Source organism: Cryptotermes secundus, unplaced genomic scaffold (genome assembly GCF_002891405.2).
Source record: "Cryptotermes secundus unplaced genomic scaffold, Csec_1.0 scaffold26, whole genome shotgun sequence".
In the NCBI taxonomy this organism is placed as follows: domain Eukaryota; kingdom Metazoa; phylum Arthropoda; class Insecta; order Blattodea; family Kalotermitidae; genus Cryptotermes; species Cryptotermes secundus.
In genome coordinates this window covers 209,256-235,215 of record NW_019743656.1, presented here as the reverse complement: position 1 = coordinate 235,215, position 25,960 = coordinate 209,256, and the positions used below count along the sequence as shown (strand labels likewise).

At 41.9% G+C, this 25,960-nt stretch overlaps 1 long non-coding RNA gene across 1 annotated transcript; it reads left to right on the top strand.

The window, feature by feature from the left end:
- The first annotated feature begins 15,324 nt into the window (after positions 1-15,324).
- On the top strand, positions 15,325-17,613 carry LOC117283067. The gene is made up of 3 exons (XR_004514069.1): positions 15,325-15,497; positions 17,283-17,367; positions 17,544-17,613. It is a non-coding gene; the product is annotated as an uncharacterized LOC117283067 (long non-coding RNA).
- Positions 17,614-25,960: the final 8,347 nt, after the last annotated feature.

Here is a 25,960-nt window from a genome sequence, read left to right as displayed (position 1 = left end):
AGTCCTACTCTGAGAAACTTCATAGAGAAGTATACACAGTGCAAAGTGCCGGATGAATCTACTGTGCGCAAAAATTACGTGAAGCAGTGTTACGATCTTACAATTGAAAGCATTAGAGATAAGATTCAAGATAATTTTGTGTATCAATTGACGAAACACAAGATTGTGAGGGACGGTTTATTGTAAATTGTATAGTTGGATCCCTTAATAAGAATGAACAATCTACCCCATATCTTCTTGCGGTAGAGCAATTTGAAATCACAAATAGCTCCGCACTTTCCGAATTTCTTATCAATTCCATGAATTTACTATGGCAGAATGGCATTCAGTATGAGCGCGTATGGCTCTTTGTGACTGATGCCGCAAGTTATATGATGAAAGCCGGTACTGCTCTTAAAGTTATATTTCCAAATATGACACATTTGACTTGCCTTGCCCATGGGTTGCACCGTGTTGCAGAAACAATTCGTGCAAATTTTCCGCTTGTTGACAAGTTGGTGTCTTCTGTGAAGAAGGTATTTGTTAAATAGCCATACAGAGAAGAAACTTTTAAGCAGTAGCACCGAGCGTTCCACTTCCGCCAGAACCAATTTTAACGCGCTGGGGCACGTGGCTGTGTGCAGCGAGTTATTATACCGAACATTTAGAAACAGTTAGGAATGTCGTGAATACATTGGCCCCCAAAAATGCAGCATCAATTCAAATTGCCCAAGATGTACTAAAAAACGCAGAATTAAAAACTAATCTTTCCTATATATCTGCTCACTTCTATCATCTTCCATCGGCCATTTCGTCACTGGAGGCAAGCAATAGCAATACTACTTTGTATCAGTCGTTAAGTGTGTTCAGAACCACTGTTTCCAAATTGAATTCGGTTCCTGAAAGAGTCGGTGAAGTAGTAAAGGAAAAAGTACACAGCATTCTTTCAAAAAAAATCCAGGATATGAACAAATTTTGTGAAATTGAAGAAATTTTATCCGGTAAACGTACTGAACTGCCAAGTAAAATATCACTAACAGTGGACAAATAGCGGCTTTTGTACATGCGCCCCTAAGTTCCTGTGAGGTGGAAAGAAGTTTTTCCCGCTATAAGGACATCTTACGAGACAATAGGAGGCGACTAACTATGGAAAACTTAAACATTTAGTAATTGTGAACTGCAACAGAAGAGAAGTTGAAAGTTCGGAGAGCTAAATGTGAGTACCATTGGTTTTCTAAATTTGTAATGAAATATGTTGGCTTTGTTGCATGATTTGCATTTAAGTATAGCTTTTGGTTGTAGGTGAATCATTCATAAAATGAACTTAAGTATTGATTTTTTTGGTCTTAAAATAATGTAAAATCAATTTTATTTTTTGGTATAAGTTTTTATGTGCATTTTTCGGAGGTTTTTCATGCATAAATGCATACATATTTAAGGAATTATTAGGGCATATAAATCCGGTCCCTAGTCATGAGTTGAGAAATGTCTGCACATTATTAGGTACTGATGGCAGGGCCAGATACTGTTAAGCAGAGTTCGCAAAAAGAGAAGGAACTTAGAACCCCTGTAAAACATTAAAAAAATGAGGAAGAAGTTTCTTGGCAATTTCATTTCCATCTAATATGCAATAATATCTGCAAAGAGACAGGAGGTCCCCTTACTGCTTCGTTTGCGTTATTGAATAGCTGGAGGGAAATTATTTGCGCGAGAAGCTGGAGTGGAAAAGATTTCGCTTTAATCTGAGCTGGACGAGCCGGCGTGCCACACAAACAGGCTCGTTCGCTGTGTTGCGCGTGTTGCGGCAGTCCCGGTGTCAGAATGAATGCTCAGGACGAGTTGCGCGCGCAGAGAGAGGTCTCAGTTGTTGGCTGATTTGAATAACAACTGGAACATGTCGATACACTTTGTAGAGGCGCCAATATCGAGTTACGTGTAAATTCCCTGAGCAGTTCTGGAATTGTTGTGTGCGGACGGACAGACGAATATACATGTTATCTTGGCGAAGCTAATTGGAATGTATCTGCGATTGTTCGTTGCGGACGCGCAGGAAAACGTTTGAAGCATTAAAAATAGATAATGTAGAACAAATAAAAACATTTTCTCGGATAATTTTTGCAGCTCCCGATGCTGCTTCTCTTAATTCCTGATCTCAGATACCGGCGGAACTTGCTGCTCGAGTGCAGTGCTTGGTGCACGACGAAATCCCTGAGCGGAGTGAAGAAACTGGGTCAGCATTGCGACAATTTAACTACGTTCATCCCCCCTCTAGGTCTCAGCATATTGGAAAACTTTCCATGTCGTAGGTCAGCATTATTAGGAAAGAAACTTTGTCGCTTTTCCGTTCCTCTTATTTTCTTGTTGTGGAACGTGGCTGAAAGTTCTAGGAACTCTCAAGGGGAATTGCTGGCCGCCACGCGCAGGGGATGCTTCATGGCGCTGAGAGAAAATTGGCGAAATATTTGTGGCCCGCTGCCACAGGCAGTTCCCGTGAGGCGCAGTTCGACTCTGCCTAAGCCTACGGGCGGTTGTTACCAGTGTGAACGCGAGCCATATCTCCCCGCGAAGTGGACTGAGACGGGCAGAACACAAGACTTAGAGCATACTCACATACAGTGTCCTAACTTTGTGGGTAAGTCTCCGTTAGGACGTCATATTAACATTGTTATTAGTCTAGGAATATTATCAGGCTAGAACCTCGAATTATGTCATGGTCCTTCTCCTTCCGCATCCCTTCAAACTCATTATTCGGTAATCATCCTAACATTCAACACTGTACGATATAAGATAGTTGAATAAACAATGTGGGATCACAAGCATAGACGCTTCTTTGCAACAAACAACCTGACGTAACAATGTGCGACTTCGAGTTAGGATGTCCTGCTGCTTGATACAGCGCACTGTCACGTGTTCTGCTGTAAATAATAGACCCTTGTATAACCATCCCGATGTGTAACGTTGTTTCATTGTACACTATTTTATTTAAAGGCCAGGAGTTCTTAGAACCATCAACAGCAGAAACCTCTGTGATACGCTTGAAATTGCGTTCACGCAGACTGCGCCTTCTCACCACTGTGAAATGGCTGTGTGTTATACAGGACTCTCTTGGCGGGGGATCGGCCCATCCAGTAACTTACAGGCCTAGGGCTTGATTTATTTTGTTAATAAAAGTAAGTTCTTGTAAACCTTACTGTGGGCTGGGTAAGGGGCCCAGCGGACCCAGTCTAATTACTGGCCTACTCTACTGTAGGCTGCGAGGGCCTATGCACCCATTTCAGTGTCTGGCCTCTCTAGAAGGCTGTATAAAAAGACAGAGGAGAAATTCTGTTGCCACAAGCGCAACCGCAAGGAATTAAGGGATTATTTTTATACACCATTTGTGGAGGGAGGGTGGGTTGGGTGAGAAAGGAGAAATATCAATTTGTATGCAGAGTAGGTGAGGGTCCATCAGTTCGGCTGGGTCAGGGCAAGAAAGATTTAAGCTTCTCCACACACCCACATACTAATAATTTGAAGTACAGTGGTTAACATATGTACCACCTGCTTTATTATGTACCCCTCACACAGCACAAGTGTCTGCTTCATATAACTGTGAGAAAAACAGCCGTTGTTCCTCCAAACAGCATCAACCAATTTGTCTCTGTATTTAAGATACGGAGTGACTTCTGTGAGGTAGGAAATGAATTTTCAAACAACATTTACATAATTTAAGATTTGAGGCTTTCACGGAGGTGACTATGAAGAATTCCGTCCTCTTGGATGTGGCGCCGTGTAGATATTTTGTTAACCGACGTTTCGGAGGAAGGTATCGCCTCCATCTTCAGAGTATAAGGAATCCGCGAACGAAGAACCAGCGTGAGCAGGTGGCTGTAGTCAAGAAATGTGTGAAGGTGCGCTGAAATTTAGAAAGGGGAACAGAAACACAGGTTTGGAATGTTACAACGAGATAGCAGCTCTTGTGCGAGTACTTTCATGTGGAGATGGAGCTGGGATTGAAAAGGAGGCTTCATTAAATGTCATGAAATAGAATATAGATGGCAGAGTAGAGGACTACAGGGAAAGACCATGAAGCTTGAAATTCCTATAAATAATATTTAAATATTTCTGTTTCTTCCTTATGGAAACATACGGTGTCTTCATTGCAGAAACCAACAGATTTTTCCACTCAGCGAAATATTCGCTGTTTATTTCGAGATTTATAAGGAACACACAAATAACTACTTTGAAAGAATTCACAGCACTTGAATGTTAGAATTAGGCGGTACTTATAGTTACCACTGTGTTATAAAGGTTTAAGAGAATAACCTGCGACAAATTGTTCAGTCTCCAATTCAGACTCAATATTCAAAGATTCGAAGAGGACCGCTCGAAACGTCCATGAATTGCGAACAGTGGACGACAGAATAAGGAAGTATTTAGACCTGATACACTGAACAGTTCGCGTATGTAACTTTGTACTTGAAATAAGCAACACACACACAGCGTGCGTCTATGGGGACACAGAGAACTTGAACAACTGAGTCTCAGATCCAAGTTGTGGCTTTGCTCATAATATTGATTTATTTAACTTGAATTCCTTTGAGAAATGAAGTAGGTCTTATACACAAATAATAACTGATTAATCCTACAGTTTTCATTTTAAACTTAATTAAATTAAAAAAATACGTTTAACTCCAAGACTACGCAAGCTGCATAAATACGAGCTCATATCCATTTATGTTAACACTTTGCGTAAGACCTGATAACGACTCAACATGGCCGAAACATGCATCCCACTTTGTCTGTGGCTGCAATAAAGTTCATATACATGGTCGGTTTTTGGGGGGGGGGGGGGGTGGCAACAGCACAGCGCAGGGGGTTTATGGGATAAACTTATCAACAGCAAAACTGGGAATACAAATGGAAACGCAGGAAGATAAGCCCATTTAGGATGGTCCCGGCTCTTTATGTTCATTGCGTGGTCCTACGGCAAGGACGTAACCACGAGTCAACTATCGACTGGAGTCCTGGGAGCGATCCTCAACTTGCACACCATACAGGAAGAGTAGTCATTACGTTGCCCGAGTTTTAGCGTTCTTAGAATCGTGGGTGGGAGCCAGGCTTCGAGCTGTGAATTTCTACCTTGACAGATAAGCCGACGTGTGAACAAGGGTGTTCGCTCACAGAACTCTCGGACCCAGGTCAGGCGAACTGACGTAAGACACATTGCAGATCTTTTCTCTTCTAACAGCACTATGAGGTCAAAGGAAGGGACCAATCTTAGGACTCATCATTATCCGAATTCTAATGTTACCAGTCATTCAGAGCGAATGCTGCATGTATGAATTATTTAGTAACCAAACAACGGCAAGCATAGATCAGTTTTGCACTACACGGACATTTTGATCATCTAGCAACAAGGACAGACACCCAGAATAATTGCTAGTGGGGTGGGACTAAGTTCCTTGTACTGCGGCCACTTCTGGCCTATTGTACCAACCCCAGATGATAGGTGAGGGTGATTGTGGAGCAATTTGTGGAATGAAGATTGGCAAGAGATATCGAAGTACTCGGAGAAAACCTACCCCATCGCCACTTTGTCCACCACAAATCCCACTTGACCAGATCCGGGATCGAACCCAGGCCGGCGCGGTGAGAAGCCAGCGACTAACCGCTTGAACTATGGCGCGGTACTATATGAGATGTAAGTGCATTTAATATCTTCAATTGAAGTGCGCGCTTCCTGGTTTCGGCCGTACAGACCCGGGCGATATGTGCCGCTAGGCTCAGGTGTAGGCTTATAGGCCATGGTGTTTACTGCATGATTATAAGCCCTAATTTTTATAGACTTTGATGTGGGAGGGTATTTCTTGTTACGGTGCTTTCAGCGGCTGGTCTGCACTGCGCCGAATCTTGAAAGAATTAGAGACGATCTGGAAGGAAGCTGGGGCAGCCTATGCAAGATTCTATCCCAGCGTTTTTCACACAGTGACTGAGGAAAACAACGAACAATTTCAGGCTAGTCAGTGTCAAGTCCGAAATTCGAACTGATCACCTCCAGAATACAAACGAGAAGACTCGCCGTTGAGCTAACCTGCCCAGCAGAGCCTGTACGCCCTCACCGCGAAACAATTGAAACAAATTATATTTGCAGCGTATATTGTTCGGTTACGTGATATTTATTTCCAGGCAGGGGCGGTAACGTCAGTTGGAATTAAAATGTCTTCTTCGTACTATGAGATACCGGAGTGTGGGATGTAATGAAGTTCATACAGAATTGCAATTCAATTTTCCTGATAAATTTGTGAAATGCTTTTACAAAGTAACTGCTTGTGCAATATACTGGGTGAAATATAATACGGAAAGGGATATTTATATTTCAGTTTCAGAGCAGGGAGTCGGACTGAGATCCAGGGGCACAGCTGCAGTCTGTCTAACAGCGAAATATTTTACACTTCATAATAGAGGGCTACTATAAATGATTCATTCGTTTTAAAAGGCTATGTTTTCCAAAATATTATACGTACAAAATGATTGATATAGAAAAAGAACCGTAAACTCATCAAGTTTGTATTGGAAGATCAATGTTCGTCGCTACCTAAACAATGAACTGGACTGAGCGTGTTGGTGAGGATGACGTAGCTCTGTTCACTTGGCCCCCCAGATCACCTGATCTAACGCCTTGTGACTTCTTCCTTTGGGGGTACATTAAGGATCGTGTTTACGTACCTCCACTGCCAAGAACACTAGTAAAGCTGAGGGAACGCATCGATGCTGCAGTGATGACCTTTGACAGGATGATGCTACAAAATGTGTGGAACGAGTTCGACTACCGCCTGGACGTGTGTCGTGTGACCCAAGAGACACACATAGAACACGTGTAGAGTTTGAAGAAAACTTAGTGAGTTTATGGTTCTTTTTATATATAAATTGTATTTTTACGTGTTATGCTTTGGAAAATATAGCGTTTTAAAAATGAATGAATCATTTATAGTGGTCCTGTATAATAAGTTCGTTGGATCTGGGGTACTCGTGGCGGACACCGTGAAGAGTGTGGTCTCTTGGATTGTGACGCCGTGTACGTCAGAGAGAGATTGCCGCCTGTTTCTGCTTGACTTGGAGATGATATATCCTCCGATTTGTCGGTCTGTCTCCAAGCTACAAGGAACTGCAATCCAGACAAGCGAATTTCTCAACTTACGTGGGTAACGTGTTGTGTACTTATTAATTAATGTATTTGTTCATTTCCTTGTTCATTTATTCATCTGCGACTTATGTAGGGATTAGGTTAGTACCTGAAACTAAGCATTGTAGCGTGGCTGGACGATGGAACTACAGTAAATTGGAAGGGATATGGAAGGATACTTTGGCAGTTCGTGACGTCATTTGAGTTAATATAACAGAATTTGCCTGGAAGGTTTAGAGAAAATATCTCAGTCAAGACAGCTTATCTTCGGGATGAGACACGAAGTCTCGGATCTCCTGAATGCAGACCTTCTACACAACCGATTTGATCGCCAAGTTAGTTTTGTTAAGATGCGTCTCAGCCCTTGTACATAACATACGTGTATATGCAAAGGTTTCTCTACATGAAATTCACTCCTATCTGTGCCTAGCGATGAACTTGTTGCTGTAGCCGCAAACAAGCTGCTGGGCTAGGCCTGTGCAGCTACGTATGTCATTTAGAGACCTTTTGGAATTTACACTTGCAGGGTAAATTGATTGTGTTAAATGGGTTAAGCGGTTTGAAACACATAAATCACAGAAGCATGGATTTATGCAAAGTCGTTTAAAAGTATAAATCCCCATTTATATGACTACACACAGCAAGCGAATTGGAATTTGTGGTGCAGAACTTCAAAGAACACACAAATTATTGCATAATGCAGTTTGTAGTTAATTATACGCGTAATTAAAATACTGAGTTTAAAGTGACCGCTTATTTTATTTGGGATAACAGGCCTAGAAGCTGAAAATATCATACCAGGAAAAACTAGGATCACACGCGCCGCGATTATGGGGAAGTTCAGCCATTGGCTGTTTGAGCCTTTAGGTGTTCAGGGAGCCTCGTACTCCAGATAGGATAATGCGAAACGAATTGTATTCAGCATGTAGGGGAATGCAAGATACAACATTACTTGTAGCAAGCAGAAGTATCGGGTCTTGGCCCGAAATATGGTTGCTTGTTAATACCATAGAATAGACCATAGTAGCTTTACGACAAGGGAGACCACAAAAATTGATAAATTAAAACTGAATTCTCTCCCGAAAGAGGTTGTGGATGAGAATTGATATTTCCACTTCTTTTTAAGAGGCCTGGATACCGCATATCCCACCCCTTGTCGTGGTGGTGGAGCTTGCGTCACTCTGTGACCTTGAGAGCTATGCTGGCTGTGGTTTAACTACCAGTAGGGTCACCCATATCGGAAAGGTCAAAGGGTAGAGTCCAGACTAAGAGAGGTACCCCGGTCCTCCAGGGTTGGGGTTGGGCATGAGGCTAACAACCTGTAAAAATAATTTTGTTCAGAAACCTAACAACCAGCCTCGGGTCATCATGCGTGGGTTCATTCCTATGACGGCACGGATTGGTTGTGGAGACTGTTTGTAGAGGAGGCCAAGGCTCACCCAGGGCTGTAGCTCCGAGTGGTAGGTAGGTATGTAGGTAGGATACCGTATATATTGGTAAGAGTAAGGACTAAATTTCGTACAATGCTTTGCTGTTCTCTATCAGGTCCGCAACAGGGAACGAGAGTACATTTTTGTATAAGCACGACATACCTTGGAAAACTACCAATAGCTTCACACCTAGAATTCCTGCAACAGTTGACACCTGAAACACGCGCGTGCATTACATGTTCCCCAAGATTTGCGGACAAAACTACGGAGCACTTGTTCCACTTTCGCTCTGAACTCAAGAGCCCGCAGTCCTGTTGTCTCTGTCTGGGTAATGTGGTTTATGTGACGGTCGGCAGGGATACACGGAAACTTCTTCCAATTATAGTGTTTCCTCCTTCCTTTAAAACTTCCTAAATCAAATCAAGAGTCGGGAGTTGTACCGATTAGGAATCACGTCACCGGGTGTTTCAAATGCTTCACGCACGGCATCAGAACCGCTCTCACTTTCTGCCTTACAATATTTTATTATGGCCTTTTGAATGCCAGCGTTCTTGTCACCCGCTGTTCTTCTGACCCTCAGAAGCCCTAATTTCAGTAGAAATATTCAGTTTCCATTTTACAGGAAACGCAATGCATCTCTAGTCTATTAATATTGTTAGGTTCGTAATTTCCGTTGTTTCAGTCGGAGGGACAGTGGAAAGGGGGTCTCCCCCTACTCACCCTGCCCTTGCACCAAAGATCCTCTTAGCCAACATGCAATTACACGGCAGAATATTTAACGCAAAACCTCTTGAATTCAGACGTTAAGCTCGCTGTAGTTTCAACACGTTCATTACATTCACAAGATGGCGTCCTCGTAGCTTAAGTACAAACGGAATAGCAAATGCTCCATATTCGATAATTACTTTGTTCGCACTCCGTACTGAATAAACGAATTACAGAGGTTTTGGGGACAATTTAAAGATTAGTCTAAATAAGCAGTCTAAGGAGGAAAGAAACCGACTGAGAGAACTAAGTGTAGATAAGACAATAATACTACCTCACTCAAGGAGGATATGGACCCTATTCGGCTAGGGTCAGGGTCAAGCGGCCAGCTCTTATGAACACGGCAATGAGTCTTTAGAGCAAATTTTCTGAGGAAGGTGGGGATTTCTTGGCTAGCTGAGCGAATATCACCTGCTAGAAAGAACTCTGCCGGTCACCGTAGCCGAGCGGTCTAAGGCATGCACTGTCTTCGCTCGCTCGGAAGCCGGGATCGTGGGTTCCAATCCTACTCAGGGCATGGATGTTTGTGTGCGTTTTTCTGTGTTTGTCTACAGGTAGAGGCCTTGCGACGAGCTGATCACTCGCCCAAGGAGTCCTACCGTATGTGTAAGATCTAGAAAAACCGAAGTGAACGGAGTTCATGGAGGTAGGCCTAGACCCACTGGGGCTGTAGTGCCAAGGGAAAAAAAAAAGAACTCTGCTTCATGCCGTGCTGACATCTACCGTAGGAGAGACCCAAGGAAGGACATACTCATCGCAGTGTAGGGGACTCGACATGTGCCAATCCTGCGCAACCAGCGCTTCGCCGCGAACAGCCTGACCGTCACAAGATCGCAGCACTGAGGCACGCGGAAGTTTCAGTGGAAATATCTTGTATCTGGATACATATTTTAATTGCAGTTCCGAGGAAAGCTGAAAGGGACTTGTGAAGACTGATTTAACAAAGTTCTGAAACGGTTATAAAATTGTGATTGCTGTAATCTGTACGGCGCGTGTACCCCTCCCCGTACCCCCCGTAGGGGGTGCCGTAAGAACTCGGGCTGTTTTCTGAACGGGCTCTGTGACGCCAAATCAGTGTGTCAAAGAAGCAGGGGTACGTGACCCTAAATTGTGACATGCCATCCAAACTTACTGTTTATGTAAGTTTTGAGGTTTTCACGGCGATGACTATGAAGAAAGTCGTCTTCTGGGATCTGGCGCCGTGTATTCTTGGTTTTAACCGACGTTTCGGAGGAACATATCGCCTCAAACGCAATTAAACTGCCCTGAAGATTGAGGCGATATGTTCCTCCGAAACGTCGGTTAAAACCAAGAATACACGGCGCCAGATCCCAGAAGACGACTTTCTTCAAACTTATTGTTATTTCGTGACATGTCATTATAAATTCGCTCCGAGAGTTTCCTGTAATTGTTCTTCACAGACGACTCCTTACTGGACCGTGCTACTGGCCACAGCTTCAATTACTCTGTACATTTGGTTACTCTAGGTGACGGGGGCATCCATCCTGAGTGGACTTCGGTCTTCGGTATCGACAAATGGTGAATGGAATCACGCTGTAATATTCAGTGATGATATGGCTCTACAGGGCATTTATATGTCCCGTATAATTCTCATAATAAATGGCAAGTGTTTCTCCAAACAGCATTAACCTGTTGGGCTCCGTAGCGGAGACGTAATGTGTTTCCTGTGAGGTACGGGCAGAATTTCTAAATACAATTCAAATGCGCTTACACACTTCAGACCGTGTGGCTTCCAGCGTCGCAATTAATTGCTCATGTGACCAGTTGTTTGTGTTCTTTGAGAGACGGAAGTGCTTTCAAGAATACAATGGGACTTGATAAGGGTGTGGTTGAGAGAGAGGTACCAACATGATGGATCGTGCTGTAAGCAGCTTGTAATTAAATTGTAGTCGGTCGGGACGTTGGCCGAAAGGAAACAATTAATGGGTGTCACTAGAAGAAACTCGGAGCCAACTTGAACACGACGCAGTCCGCTAGCGTCTCTCTAGCTGCATTTCTGTTGAGCTTAGAAATATTGCCAGGCCAATACATCGCGTCTCCACTAAGTAACCCCGTTGAGCACGTTCCTTCTTTAAGAGACAACAATCGCTCAGCTAGTCAATAACTTCCCCGTCTTTTATGGAACCAGAATTTCTTAATTATATCCACTTCTATGTTTCTGTAACCCCAACGCTAAGCCACTTGAACCTAATCACATCTTAATAAATTCTTTCCTTGAGATTCATCGTACTGTTATCATTCCCTTTCAACTGAAGTCCTCCATGTGGTCCTTTCCTTCTGGGTATCCAACTAAAATGTTGTGTGTATTTGTTATTTCTCCAATAATCCTAATATACCCGACGAAGGCTACAAATAATGAAACCTCTCACTACGAAATTTCTCCAATTCTGCTTCCATTACCTCTTCCTAAGATGGAAATATTCCCTTCAGTACTCTGTTCTGTAACATTCTAAGTCTGTGTTATTTCCTTGGGGTGAGAAACCAAGTGTCACACATGTGCAAAAAGCTATAAAATAATAGCTTTTTATTGTATTTTTATCTTCAGGTTTTAATAGCAGGAGGTAAGACAAATATTCTTAACTGAATGACATCTCCGGATTTAATCGGTTCCTAAATGTTTTCATGAATACAATTTTGATTTGTTAACGTCGTCCAGAAATGTTTCAGCCTCACCACACTTCCGGGCCATTTACACGTATACAGGTATCTGTATAGTTTCATCTTGTTCTGAAATGTAGGAACAAGAAAGTTTTCTCTCCGTCTGCCTCGAGACCGACCTCCTGTCCAACAGAACTCTGCACTCCTATTGCTCAGTAAAGATAAGCGAACGCACACGGCTCTAGTCTATTCAAGAGGCGTATGGAGTAGGACCACATAAAATTTCATTACATGTCGAATTCGATTTCGAGTGGCATTTATCTCGGCGTTAGTAGACCTCGAAGACCACAGTCCTCGTCCAACCGGAAGCCAACATGATATTGTAGCGTGTAGAGCCGTTACTGGGTAATGACCTAGAAAAAAATCAATGAAACGACATTCGCTACTAGATAACAGACATTTAATAAGCAAGTATAGGCGGCCGTTACTGGGTGACACCTTCACAAACAAACGCATTCTCACGGAAACAATAACGAACGGTGTTTTCTACGCTGTCTATGCCGAGATGCTGTAAGGAAAGGAGAATTCTAGAAATTAGCCTGTTGTAAGGAAGGCAGTCAGTTGTTAGGGAGTCTGTGAAGAGAGAACTTGGTCGGTGCAGTTGAAGAATCCCCACTGATAGAAGCCGTTACTAGGAAACGACTATTGAAGACAATGCAGGTTGGAAACGATTAGGTGTGTGTGCAGTAGTAGTTAGTAAAGTGTGAAAATTAGTGACGGTATTATAGTTATTTGTAGTTACGACCTGTAAGTAGTCAACAAATCCAGTCTCTAACTCAAAACCCCGTCGAGAGTCGCAATATGCTGACGTCTGCTCCATACACATCCTGAATGCAGTGTGTTACGGTCCCCGTTCTGTGACACGCTCAGATGTGTGGACATATACCTCCACAGAGATTTGCAACAGTTTCAGGGGGCAGTATGGCCACGTCATTTTAAATGTGATGTTTCAGTGAGCTGTCCATGTATGGGTGGCTCCCCTGGCGCCTGAAGTCACTCTGCTCTCCACCATTTCCTGTATGCGAGAGATAACAGGAAGTCGGAATGTGGCTGTGATGCAGTTCCCACGCAGGAATCAAATATCTCGCTTCGGGCTTGCGTGACATTACGTCAGAGCGCGTCCAGTCATTATTTTGTTACATTTGTAAATTTAATTTCCCAGTATCAAGTTTATTCGAATGTAATGGTCGGTAATGCAATGCTGAAACCGGCCACGTGATCATTCTATACAGATACAGCTATTTCACTGTACACTGTACAGACGAGCAACACGCCATATCCTCACACTAGTTGCAAAATGCATTGATATTGACGGCGGAATTTTCGAAAATGTATTATATTAGGTAAACTGTACCGACCTTGTTACTTGAACAATAAATACCGGTATTAGAAACAGTACGTACAATCTCTTTCTCATAAACAATTTTGGAACTGTACACTGAAACCTCTCGGAATAGGACACATGTACATATATACTTTTGTTGTTTAGAATGGCCGATACTGTGACCTCCCGGAATATTGACCTTTCCTCCTGAGACATTCTGTATATTATTTAAATGACATATTTATCATATTCGTCAGTTTTACTTGAGAAATAATAGAACATAATAAGGAACGTACATTGACAAGGAGCCTCTGTTCAAAAATTTGCACTGCAGTTGCAGAAAATATTTTTTTTACGTTCGTAGTGGTTACTTATATTTAAAAGTTTCTAGGTTCTTGGACTTACACACCTGCCACTCTTATGGCCTCCAGAACACACTTCGTTACCATGGTTACCGTGAAAACATAAGTATGAAGCAATATTTTATAGGCACACGTAGTAAAGAATAGCAGCGGCACGCACACGGAGACTACACAAAATAACACCTGTACAGTTCTGGAAACAAGAACTAGCCGCTGCAGCACTATAGACACAGGGCGAGTAACCCTGACAATTTTAAATTTTAAAATTTAGAGAAAAATTTTAAAACATTGAAAATTAGAACTGAAGATTTTATAACTGCTAACGTGTGTAACAAAAATAATCTATAAACCAGACAGATATCAACGAAGTAGATGTTGATAATAACAAGGAAAGGAACAATGTGTTTTTAAATGTTAAATTTTAAATTAAGTGCAGTGTAACAGCAACGTGAGTGTATACACCTGATGATGGCCGTTTGAGGCCGACACATGTAGTGTAAAGGAGAGCAAGATCAAGGACATATAATATATTGTTTCCACTTGGGACGGAGTTCATATCATTTATCATACGTATGAAGGTTATAATATTCACTGCCGTCAGTGTCCAGTAATTTATTGTGGGGAAGAAATGCAAAAAGAAATTGAATTGGACTTAAACTCATACATGTAACAGAAAAATCCTAAATTTTCTCAAGGTTGCCTTTTCAAGTAGAAAAGTTTCTGTATTTATAATTTTTTCTACGACCGGCAGATTTGGAGAAACAGGGTGGGATGTGTAGACAGACAGACGGATGTTTGGCTATTGTACATGTACGTAGCATGTCGAGTAGGAAAATGTGCACTGCAATTTGAGGAACAATTTTTGTTGCTGGTGTTGATGGTTACTTACATTTGACGTTCTAGATTCTGGACAGAGACATATGTCGCTGCTGTGACCTCCAGGCACACTGCGTTACCATGGTTTCTGTAAGAACGTGGTTATTTTCGTCACTGTTCCAACGTTTTTCTGACGAAGAAAAAATATTGGGTAAGAAATTGGCCTGGACTTTAACCCATGCACCTAACAACAAATTAAGAATTATCCCGGGTCGTCTATCGCACCACTTTTTTTACTTATAATTATTTCCTACTACGCACAGTTTCAGAGAAACGGGGGCAGGACGGACACTTGGACCGACAGTCATACGGACGTATGGACGGTTGACTTTAACATATTTGGATCCTGTAGACACTTTGGGGTAATTTCAATATTCAAATGGTTTATTTTATTAAAATACGAATTGTATTTGTAAGTGGAATATTTTCAACTTTGAGAATTTTTACAAATGCAACATACAGAAGCAAGTTTCTGCTTGTACGCTAAGCATCATTCGACGCTATGTAGACTCCACTACTGACAATGTCGTTAAATGAGCTATAAATGAATAAATAAATAAGTAAATGAATGAATAAATATAAATGTGGTTATGCCACTATTGCACTTAAATTTCAATACGTGACCCGATATGATCTCCAGAATAATAATCGATAATCGAACGGTCCGACATCGACATGTTATTAATCGATATTAAGATATTATGGGAACGTTGGCGGTTGGCGGGATGGTCACGTTTCAGAAAGAGCAAGTTAAATGTGCTGTGTTGTTGCTGATAGATGATGTGTTTATAACTGTGTAAAGTGCTTTTGTGGAAGTAATATGTTGCAGTTTTAGTGTAATATGATAGTTAAAAGGCAAACGTGCTTAAGATGCAGAAAACTCGAGTGGTTGAGAAGCAGCTATTCATTGCGGCCTTGTAAGCAAAAAATATTAATATATAATTATATTTACTTTGGCGAAATACACATATTTGTCACACTAAACTCTTACGTAGACACTTGACAGTAACCGAATTGAATAAGTCTGCTTAGTATGTAACGGATTCTTATATCACTTTTGCATTATTGATCTGAATGTCGTGGAGTGATATAGGTCGCAAGACCTTGTAATAATTATATTTCGACCGTAAATAATGTAATACGTTTTCTTACAAGGAACAGAATCGTATACAAGACGTCTGCATATTTAATGACAAAGCATGAGTTATTTAAGGACTTCAAGAAAGCCTAAGATTCAGTTAGGAGGGAAGTATTGTACAATATTCTGATAGAGTTTGGGATACCCATGAAACTAGTTAGGTTGATTAAAATGTATTTAAACGAAACATATAGCAAAGTTCGTGTAGGTAAACATTTGTCTGATAAATTCCCTATCCAGAATGGTCTAAAAGGAGGAGATGCTTTATCGCCACTCCTTTTCAACTTTGCTTTGGAATATGCCATTAGGAAGTTCCAGGGAAACAAGGTGGGACTGAAATTAAAGGGGACACATCAGCTGTTGGCCTACTGGCCTGTGAATCTACTGGGTTATAATGTAGATACCATAAAGAAAAATACACAAACTTTAATTGATGCAAGTAAAGAGGTTAGTCTAGAAGTAAACACAGAGAAAACTAAGTATATGTTGCTGTCTCATCACCAAAATTCAGGGCGAAATCATGACATAAAGATAGGAAACAGAAGTTTTCAAAATGTGGCACAATTCAGATATTTGGTAACAATGATAACAGATCGAAACCTTATTTAGGAGGAAATTAAGAGGAGATTGAACTTGAGCAATGCTTGCTGCCATTCAGTCCAGAACCTTTCGTCTTCTCATCTGATGCCAAAAAAACATAAAAATTAGAATATTCAAAACTATAATTTTGCCTGTGGTTCTGCATGAGTGTGAAACTTGGTCTCTGATATTAAGGGAGGAACATAGACTGAGGGTGTTTGAGAACAGGGTGTTGAGGAGAATATTTGGACTGAAGAGAGATGAAGTGACAGGAGGTTGGAGAAAACTGCACAATGAGAACGAGGAATGCGTATAGGATATTGGTGGGAAAGCCAGAAGGAAAGAGACCACTGGAAGACCAAGGCATAGGTGGGTGAACAATATTAAAATGGATCTTAGAGAGATAGGATGGGATGTTATGGATTGGATTGATCTAGCTGAGGATAGGGACCAATGGAGGGCTCTTGTTAACATGGTAATGAACCTTCGGGTTCCATGAAATGCTAAGAAATTCCTGAGCAGCTGCAGAATTGGCAGCTCCTTCAGAAGGGCTCAGCTCCATGTGTAAGTAAGTGTAATATTATAGCACACCTGAAGATGGTTTTTAGCGCAAATTTGGAGAAGCTGCTCTTAGAGCCAAAAAATTAACAGTTTCCCACATACAGTTGCAGACTGCAAGCAGCACCTGCCTTTTATTTCTTTTCTACATGCGTAATTTGCATTTCAGTATTTTTCTATAATAAATTACTATAAATGAAGTGTATCCGCAATGCACTGCTTATGCATCTTGTTATGGTGATGATGTGGAGCATAAATTCTCCATCAGGTAAGTATTTATGCTGTATGTACCACATACAGTATATTATCTGCAACATGTGTGGATACCATAATGTCTCTAAAAATAATACTGCTTTGCATTTTCTGTTTGTGCTTCCCTGATCTTTATTAGCTTCTAATGTGCACATTTATAAGATTTTTATTTCAGGTGCTATGATGACTTGTGGAGTGGAAATATTGTATAACATTCATCAGAAATATCATAAAAATACTTTCTGAATTGCTTAAGGAAGGTAAGAGATTGATACGTAATGTTACTGCGTACCTTTGTCATAATTATGTAGCAATTTTGATGTTGCAGAGCAAGTGAAAATAATCAGAGTACAGTGTTGCTGCTATTAAAGAAACCACTAATATAATACAAGTAGAATGTGCTTTAAAGTATTGAAATCATTTTATGGTTCATTAGTGCTTTTCCAGCCAAACAGCAAAGTGGATAAGGAGGAGTGGGGAGCAGAAATGTCTGTACAAAGCAGAAAAACTGTGGACATTCTTTGGAAAGAGAGCAAACCAGAAATCTGAATACATATTCACTTCTACATGAATGGGATAATGAATAATTTAAATTTTATTGTCTCCTGTGGCTGTAAAAGGTAAATATAATCTCAAAAGTAACATACACAGGAAGTGTCATAACAGTTTTCATCACCTAGTTCTGTTCCATGTATGTTAATAAAAAGTCTCGAGCTTCTTTTCCTCAGATCTTGTCTTCATGCTTTCTTGCCAGCCATGTTTCTATTCCTAATGTCTTCTGGTACCTGACTGAACCATCATTGTATTGTAGGTTTTCTTATAGTCCTCTGTGTCCTTTAAATTGTAATTGCCTTTACTTATGAATGTTGTCTGCATTTTTGGAATGTATGTACATATATTTTCCCAATTTGTTTTCCAGCAGAAATACTGCCTCCAATCCTGGAATCTATTTCATGGTCAAGACCTCGACAAGGAAATGTGGGTACAGAGAGGCTTCAGAGAATTACTAAAGGATATGTGCTGTTTATGCATTATTGGAAAGTCTTCTTCATGATGTCCACATGAATCTGAGTAGAACAGAACAACAGAATTTGAAGACTAAACAGTGTCGCAGCACAATCACTGCTGTGAGAACTTGAGAGCTCACAGCGCATGAACAGTTGTTGCAATATAATGCTTTGTGGCAGTGATTCCCAACCTTTGTCAGACTGAGGCCTGGTAAATTCTTTTTTCTATAAGACAAGGGCCCAGTATAATTGATGCCAAGGCCCAGTACAGGGCCATTGCCCAGTGGTTGAGAAACACTGCTTTATGGGCACTGAACAACCCCAAACGCCTTACTGGCAAAAGTGCAGCTGTATGTAGCATTTCCTTTATCACCCTAGTGGAGACAGATGCCATATCCCTCCATAGTTAGGTTGGTAACCCCTATACCAGAAACTGGAGATGATATATATATGTGTATTTGAATGAATGTTATGCAATGAGCAAATTAACTTACAGTCCATGATTTAATAATCCCACCTATCTGCGCTCCCATGTGGCTGCCTCGAAACAGGTTTGGCCAACAGTGACATCAGTGCTGCCTGCCCCTGCACACCATTGGCTGCCAGCTGTGGTCCACTGCGTCAGTGTTCCTGGCTCTATTTCCACGCTTCAGCAGTTGGAGGTGAAGATGTCACAACGGTGCTACATTCTCCAGCTTGAACTGGGGCTTGCTGTGTCACATGCATGCGAAGTCAGGGATTATTAAGTCATGGCTCCACTGTGGCAATGTAACACTTTGCTCACTTTCAGGGGTGTCTTGCTTGAATGTGTAGCAGTGCACTCGTTATCTCAACTTGAGATTTTGAGGTGTGTGGATATGTTTGTCCCAGCAGGGAAATGCTAAGATTCTACCTTAAATTGACCACACCCTTCCTTCTAACAATTGGCCGTACTTAATAGTATTGCCATTTTTATTGTATAATATGGTAAAGTTATCCTTGTAACAGGCTATGAAGGCCCATAGGGTTGTGAGAAGTTGAGGCTCCCACGTCTTCTAGAAAATTGACCCGCAGATTGCAGTAGATTGTCAGCCCTATGTGCCAGCCCCCTTTACCCCCAGGAAGATTCATGGTACTCATTTCTGATAGAGGCTGAGTCGAACCCAGGGCCATAGTGAGGCTGGAAGGATTAGGTCAATTGAAAAAATCCACCTCATTGGGACTCGAACCCGTGACCTTCCATAGTGTAGCATAGTGCCTCAACCAAATACGCTACCGCATACCACATTGAATAATAAAGAATTTGTAATCTGTGCAGTTGAGGTGATGAGGTTATGTGTATCAAATTATATACTGTTACACCCCAGACAACGGTAATCTTCATATATGATGGTTATGTATATTAAAAGCTAACATAGTGTTTACAGTTTATGTACGTATGTATATGAATGATCATGGTAATGATTGTTATGTTAATATAATAAGCTGAAATGTATGAATATTGTAAGCTCCTGTTGGTGGTTCAGTTGATGGATGTAAGAGAAACAAGATGTGAAGAATAGATGTTGTTTATTCATATTTTTTCCAGGTACAAGAAGGTTTGTTCTCTTTTGGGAGATAAGTCACTTGGTGTGCAGCAAATGTGAGATAACTCCAAAATTTTTGTAATTTTGTGTTATGAGTTGACAGTCACCTTAACCAAGAACCTTTAGTCAAAATAATTGTGTACCAGTAATTCAATAGGTAATTAATAATGTATTAACAGTTTACTTACAGGAACAGGAATTAGGTAGCATTCTAAAATGGCGAACAGCATTAAGACCACCCCCTCTTGTGAATGAAACAGATTTTAACTAGTCTGTTGAAATTTGTTAACACAGTGATTAATCATACTGTTTGTCCACCATTTAACTGTGAGAACAAGGATTGCAGTTTGATTAGAGGAACCTCATCCAAGAATTATGCCTTAACGTTTGTGTAAATAATGATTCAGCCATAGCCAAATGTTGGAAACTGAATGTGTGGAGCAGAGTCCTTCTTGAGAAGCTTACAGTTGTTTAGTCAGTCAAGGAATTTACAGTGTTTTGTGGAACCAGAAGTGTTCATTGCCATGTTCAAGCAGCCTGCCACTGGATGCTGTCTAGAAGCAGGTTCACCCGCGCCATAGCTCAAGCAGTTAGTCGCTGAGTTCCCACGGCGGCGGCCCGGGTTCGATCCCAGCTCTGGTCAAGTGGGATTTGTGGTGGACAAAGTGGCGCTGGGGCGGGTTTTCTCCGAGTACTTCGGTCTCCCCTGCCACTCTTCATTCTACCAAATTCTCCATCATCATAATCACCTGGGTCAGGCTACAATAGGCCAATTAGTGGCTGCCATGTCAAGTGTACCCAGTTGGACTCCACCCCCCCACTAAGCGAATTTAAGAAAAAAATAAAGGATGTTCATGTTGTTACTGGAAGTTAGAAGGAGTTGAGGATAAGCAGCCAGTTTCAGGCTTGGTCACTTTGCATGTCATAGTTTCTGAACTGTATACTTGTATTTAGCTATATCAGTGGTAAAGATATATATTTTCTATTGACTGGAAGATTAGTTCAGGACAGTACATATTTAATACCACATATTTCTTATTCAGAGGAACATATAGAATATCAAATTTCTGGAGCATGGGAAGTAACTTCCAAGACTTTTCAGAGTACAGCCAAATTATACCATAAAGTGTTATTTATTACTCATTTGAACTGAACTGATGATACATCCTGTTCTGATGTTCAAATGTCATCCTCTGGGGTACCTGTTCAACAAATGCGGTGGTAAAATTTCCTTAAGGTTATTTTATAAGACTGTACATAAATCAAATCATTTACTAATGGAGCTGAGGCCTTCTTGAGAAGCTGCCAATTGTGCAGCTGCTCAAGAACTTCCCAGCATTTTATGGAACCAAAAGCTTCATTGCTACATTCACAAGAGCCCTCCACTGGTCCCTATCCTGATCCAGATTAATCCTATTTATACCATCCCATCCTGTCTCACTAAGATCCATTGTAATATTGTCCACCCACCTATGTCTTGGTCTTCCCTGTGGTTTCCTTCCTTCTGACTTTCCCATCAATATCCTATACACATTACTTCCCTCCCCATTCGTGCTACATTCCCCGCCCATATCATTCTCCTTGACTTGATCATTCTAATTATACTTAGAGAAGAGTACAAGTTTGAAGCTCTTCATTATGCAGCTTTCTCCAACCTCCTGTCACTTCATCTCTCTTCGGTCCAGATATACTCAACACCCTGTTCTCAAACACCTGTCTATGTTCCTCCCTTAATGTCATAGACCGAGTTTCACACCCATACAGAACCACAGGAAAAATTATAATTTTGCATATTCTAATTTTTATGTTTTTAGACAAAAGACGAGAAGACAAAAAGTTCTGGACTGAATGGTAGCAAGCATTACCTAATAAACTTATAAAATTAGTTGACAGTAAAGCAGCACCATGTCTTTTATGCAGTTCAGAGATCCTGTTGCTTGAAATCTCGGGTAGAGAATTAGTTCCATGACAGCAGGATAAGGGGATGAGTGGAATTACAGAAAAGCCTCGCTAATCCTGAGTAACTGATGGGGAGTTCGTCTGAATTATCCAATAATTTAGTTTAAGAAATCAAAAGCTAAAAACTTAGGACCTAAATAAATGGAAAATTTAATGATATAAGTAAATAAATATAAATATCACTATAGAGCCTTTATTTGAAAACTATAATAAGACAGTGCATTTATTCATTGATAGAAGACTCAGAAGTTTTACTTGTTTTTGAACGTATGAATGCAGGTCTGAAGAAACTGTCAGGTTTTGTCTGAACAGACAAGTGACTTGTCTGCCTTCCTAAATGCCACATATCTTTTAAAGTATGTACTCAACTGTCAGTAGCATTTTTCATATTTCAATCTAGATCAACTGTAGGCAGATTGTCGAGGGTTTACTGTAAATGGTGTTTAAGTCCTTATCATTAGAAGGACGAGCTTCTGGCCATCTTATTCATAATGTAAACTCCTGTTGTTTCCAACTTCTGGGCCTACTATTTATAATGACAACCTAACTCCTTCACTCTGTAATCTGCCAAGTGTTGGGTCAGAGATGAATCCCCTAACATAATGCCCAAGGATGTGACAATGTGCTGCCTGCTCAGGGGAGGGTGGTAGAGGACTATAGAGCAGAGATGAAGTGCTGTTTAGCAGAGGAGAAGCAAAGTAACTCAAGAGGCAGGGCCGCGCCATAGCTCAAGCGGTTAGTCGCTGGCTTCCCACTGCGGCGGCCCGTGTTCGATCCTGGGTCTGGTCAAGTGGGATTTCTGGTGGACAAAGTGGCGCTGGGGCAGGTTTTCTCCGAGTACTTCGGTTTCCCTTGCCAATCTTCGTTCCTCCAGTTGCTCCACAATCACCCTCACCTCTCATCTGGGGCTGGTACAATAGGCCAGAAGTGGCCGCAGTACAAGGGACTTAGTCCCACCACACTAGCAATAAAAAAACTCAAAAGACAAACCTATAGCATTGTCACTTTGTCACCATCACATTGACATAATGTAACCTAAGATGGAGCCAAGGACCCCACAATGAGAAGCCAGTGTCTAAGCATCTAGGTACCCGAATTTAATATGAAATCAAGAAGAATCTTTTAATCAGTACTTGAGGGTGCACCCATCATACAGATGTGACCATTTATATTCCTGTACAGTTATATGTCATGAGTCATGACACACATCATGGAGTCTGCCTTTTGCTTTCGGTAATGCTAAAGGTAAAGTTGTCCCTGGGCTTAACTAATTAAGCACTACGCCTGGAAGGCGTATAGATCCACATTTTCTTGACCTTGCACTAGTTCGAGGTGATTGTTCAACTCACGCTCCTGCCGCTATATCCCCGGGGAAAAGAGCCCCCGGTATGCATTGGATAGGAGGCTGGGTGGTTCGTAGAGCCCGTCTTAACGCTGTGGAGAAGAGAAAATGTTTTACCCTACCGGGACTCGAACTCTGACCCCTCGGTCGTCCAGCCTGTATTCAGTTGCTATACTGACCATGGTATCTCGGCCCCTCCCGTAATGCTAACATTATTTAAAAGTTACTGTTTTCCCCCAAGCATTTTTCAGTCAGAAGTGGCACTTCTGGCGGGATGGTGTTACTGACACACTTCAGGCCACTTTATGGAAGTTCAGTCATGCTTAATTGTCCAATAAAGTTTATGGGCATGGCGTGAGGCTAGTGGAGTGGTGGTGTGCTGGGTGAGCAGGGCCAACTGTGTTACCTATATGGAAATATTTACGGATCATTGTGGGTCTAGTGGATAACACTGCTGCTTTGTATTTGGAAAGTTCCGGGTTCAGATCTCATCATGCAGATCGACTATTATGACAGGGTTTTCGTGGTTTTCTCCAGCCCCCTTCGAACTCGTTACATGCGACGTAGAAAAATTGAATCAACTAATTTAGACACACTTTGACGCGAGTCGCTTGTAGGCCGGTCTAGGGCGATTGGGTTGGTGGGGGGAGGGGGGTTGAGTTGATTATTGTATGGGTTTGTGGAGGAGAAATGCGAGGGGAGAAGTATGTTTGTTTTATGTGGTTTCATGGTTTCAGACTTTCTTTCGGAATGCAAATCGCATTGAGGCGTACCTGTACCTCAAATTAGGGCACAGTTGCTTCCTTCCAGATCCTTTCCAATTCATTGTTCACCACTGTCGCCCGACAGTGTACGTGCATGTTGAACTGTTTTAAGGATGATAACAGCAACGACACTTTGTGTGAATTTCACGCTCTTGTGGTGGAAAACTGATCCTTTCCTTACTGAGAGGACGGGGCGCAATTTGTCATCCCTTGGGGCGGCACTTAGGTTTGCGCCGACCCCGGACTCTGTCAGTTACTCAGACTATTGCGTCTTGTACGAAATGAAGAGTTGGTGGTAATACGAAATGTGAGCTGACGGGCCTGACGTTGGAAGGTAATGAAACTAATGTAATTCACTACAGTTCTCGACACCGAAATACGCGACATTGTTATTCGTTTACTGCGCAGACGCGAAGAAAATACGTTCCTATCGTGCAGCCAGTCAGTTGCTGTCCCTTTTTATAATTTTTATGGAGCTGCCGGTATCTTTGTACAGTGCCGAATGGTAAGATGAATTGGAAAGGATATTGAAGGAAGCGGTCATGACGTAATCGGTATGCTGTCCTCTTATTTGCCTGGACAGACAGGAGGAACACGACAGCCCTCATGATAGCCAGTGTTGCTGCCAAGATTCGAACCGAGCACCTACTGCTTGCGAGTGTAAGGCGTTATCGCTACGCCAGTCTGCGCGTTAAGTCGATGTTACTTTCTTCTTCATGTCTTCTTGCGCTGTCCTCTGTTCTTGACCGGTAACTTGGCATACCATTAAGCCGGTCTGCCTCTGTCGGATCGATGTGATCAATAAGAGTACATAAGCACCGTGGTAACTATACATAGAGACGTATGTGTACCTGTACAAGTGTTGCAAGCGTTTAGCGTCTATGTGATACGAATACATGTATACTGCCGTGGCCTATTTCGCAGCAGTATTTGCCTGGGAGAATTTACGAAATGAAGCGAAATACTCCCAGGTGGAGTAGAGGGTGCCAGGNTCTTGTACGAAATGAAGAGTTGGTGGTAATACGAAATGTGAGCTGAGGGGTCTGACGTAAGAAGGTAATGAAGCTAATGTAATTCACTACAGTTCTCGACACCGAAATACGCGACAATTGTTATGCGTTTACTGCGCAGACGCGAAGAAAATGCGTTCCTATCGTGCAGCCAGTCAGTTGCTATCCCTTTTTATAATTTTTATGGAGCTGCCAGTATCTTTGTACAGTGCCGAATGGTAAGATGAATTGGAAAGGATATTGAAGGAAGCGGTCATGACGTAATCGGTATGCTGTCCTGGTATTTGCCTGGACAGACAGGAGGAACACGACGGCCCTCATGATAGCCAGTGTTGCTGCCAAGATTCGAACCGAGCATCTACTGCTTGCGAGTGTAGGGCTTTATCGCTACGCCAGTCTGCGCGTTAAGTCGATGTTACTTTCTTCTTCATGTCTTCTTGCGCTGTCCTCTGTTCTTGACCGGTAACTTGGCATACCATTAAGCCGGTCTGCCTCTGTCGGATCGATGTGATCAATAAGAGTACATAAGCACCGTGGTAACTATACATAGAGACGTATGTGTACCTGTACAAGTGTTGCAAGCGTTTAGCGTCTATGTGATACGAATACATGTATACTGCCGTGGCCTATTTCGCAGCAGTATTTGCCTGGGAGAATTTACGAAATGAAGCGAAATACTCCAGGTGGAGTAGAGGGTGCCGAAGCTCAGTGTGTTGAGAGCCAAGTCTGCCGTGTACTCTCAGTACGTTCCCTATTTAGTATATCAACTTACGTGACTCGAGCAGGTGACAGGTAGTGGAGACACAGCTGTAAACTGGCGAACCTTAACGCCTGGAAGCCCCATAGTCCGTGATGTCCGTTGTGTTACAGTGAAACCATACATGTTTTTCTTCCAAGCCGCACCTATCGCAATTTAAAAAGCCTGTTTCGCTTTGACACATCCCCATTGCTGCTGTCACATGATGGCAGCTTGTTGTCAAATCCCCTACAGCGTGTCACATTCATTCATTCATCAGTAATCTGTCAAGCGACAGGTCCACAGTCTCTTCCAAAACAGTTCCGCCACTTGATGCGATCTAGAGCTTTCTCCTTCAAATGAAAATATCCTCTTCTGTCCCCAAGGTCATCCAACATCTTCTTACGTCTTCTTCCTCGTCTTCTGGTCACTTCTATCCTCCCCTCAATCTTTCCTTCTAGAAGGCAGTT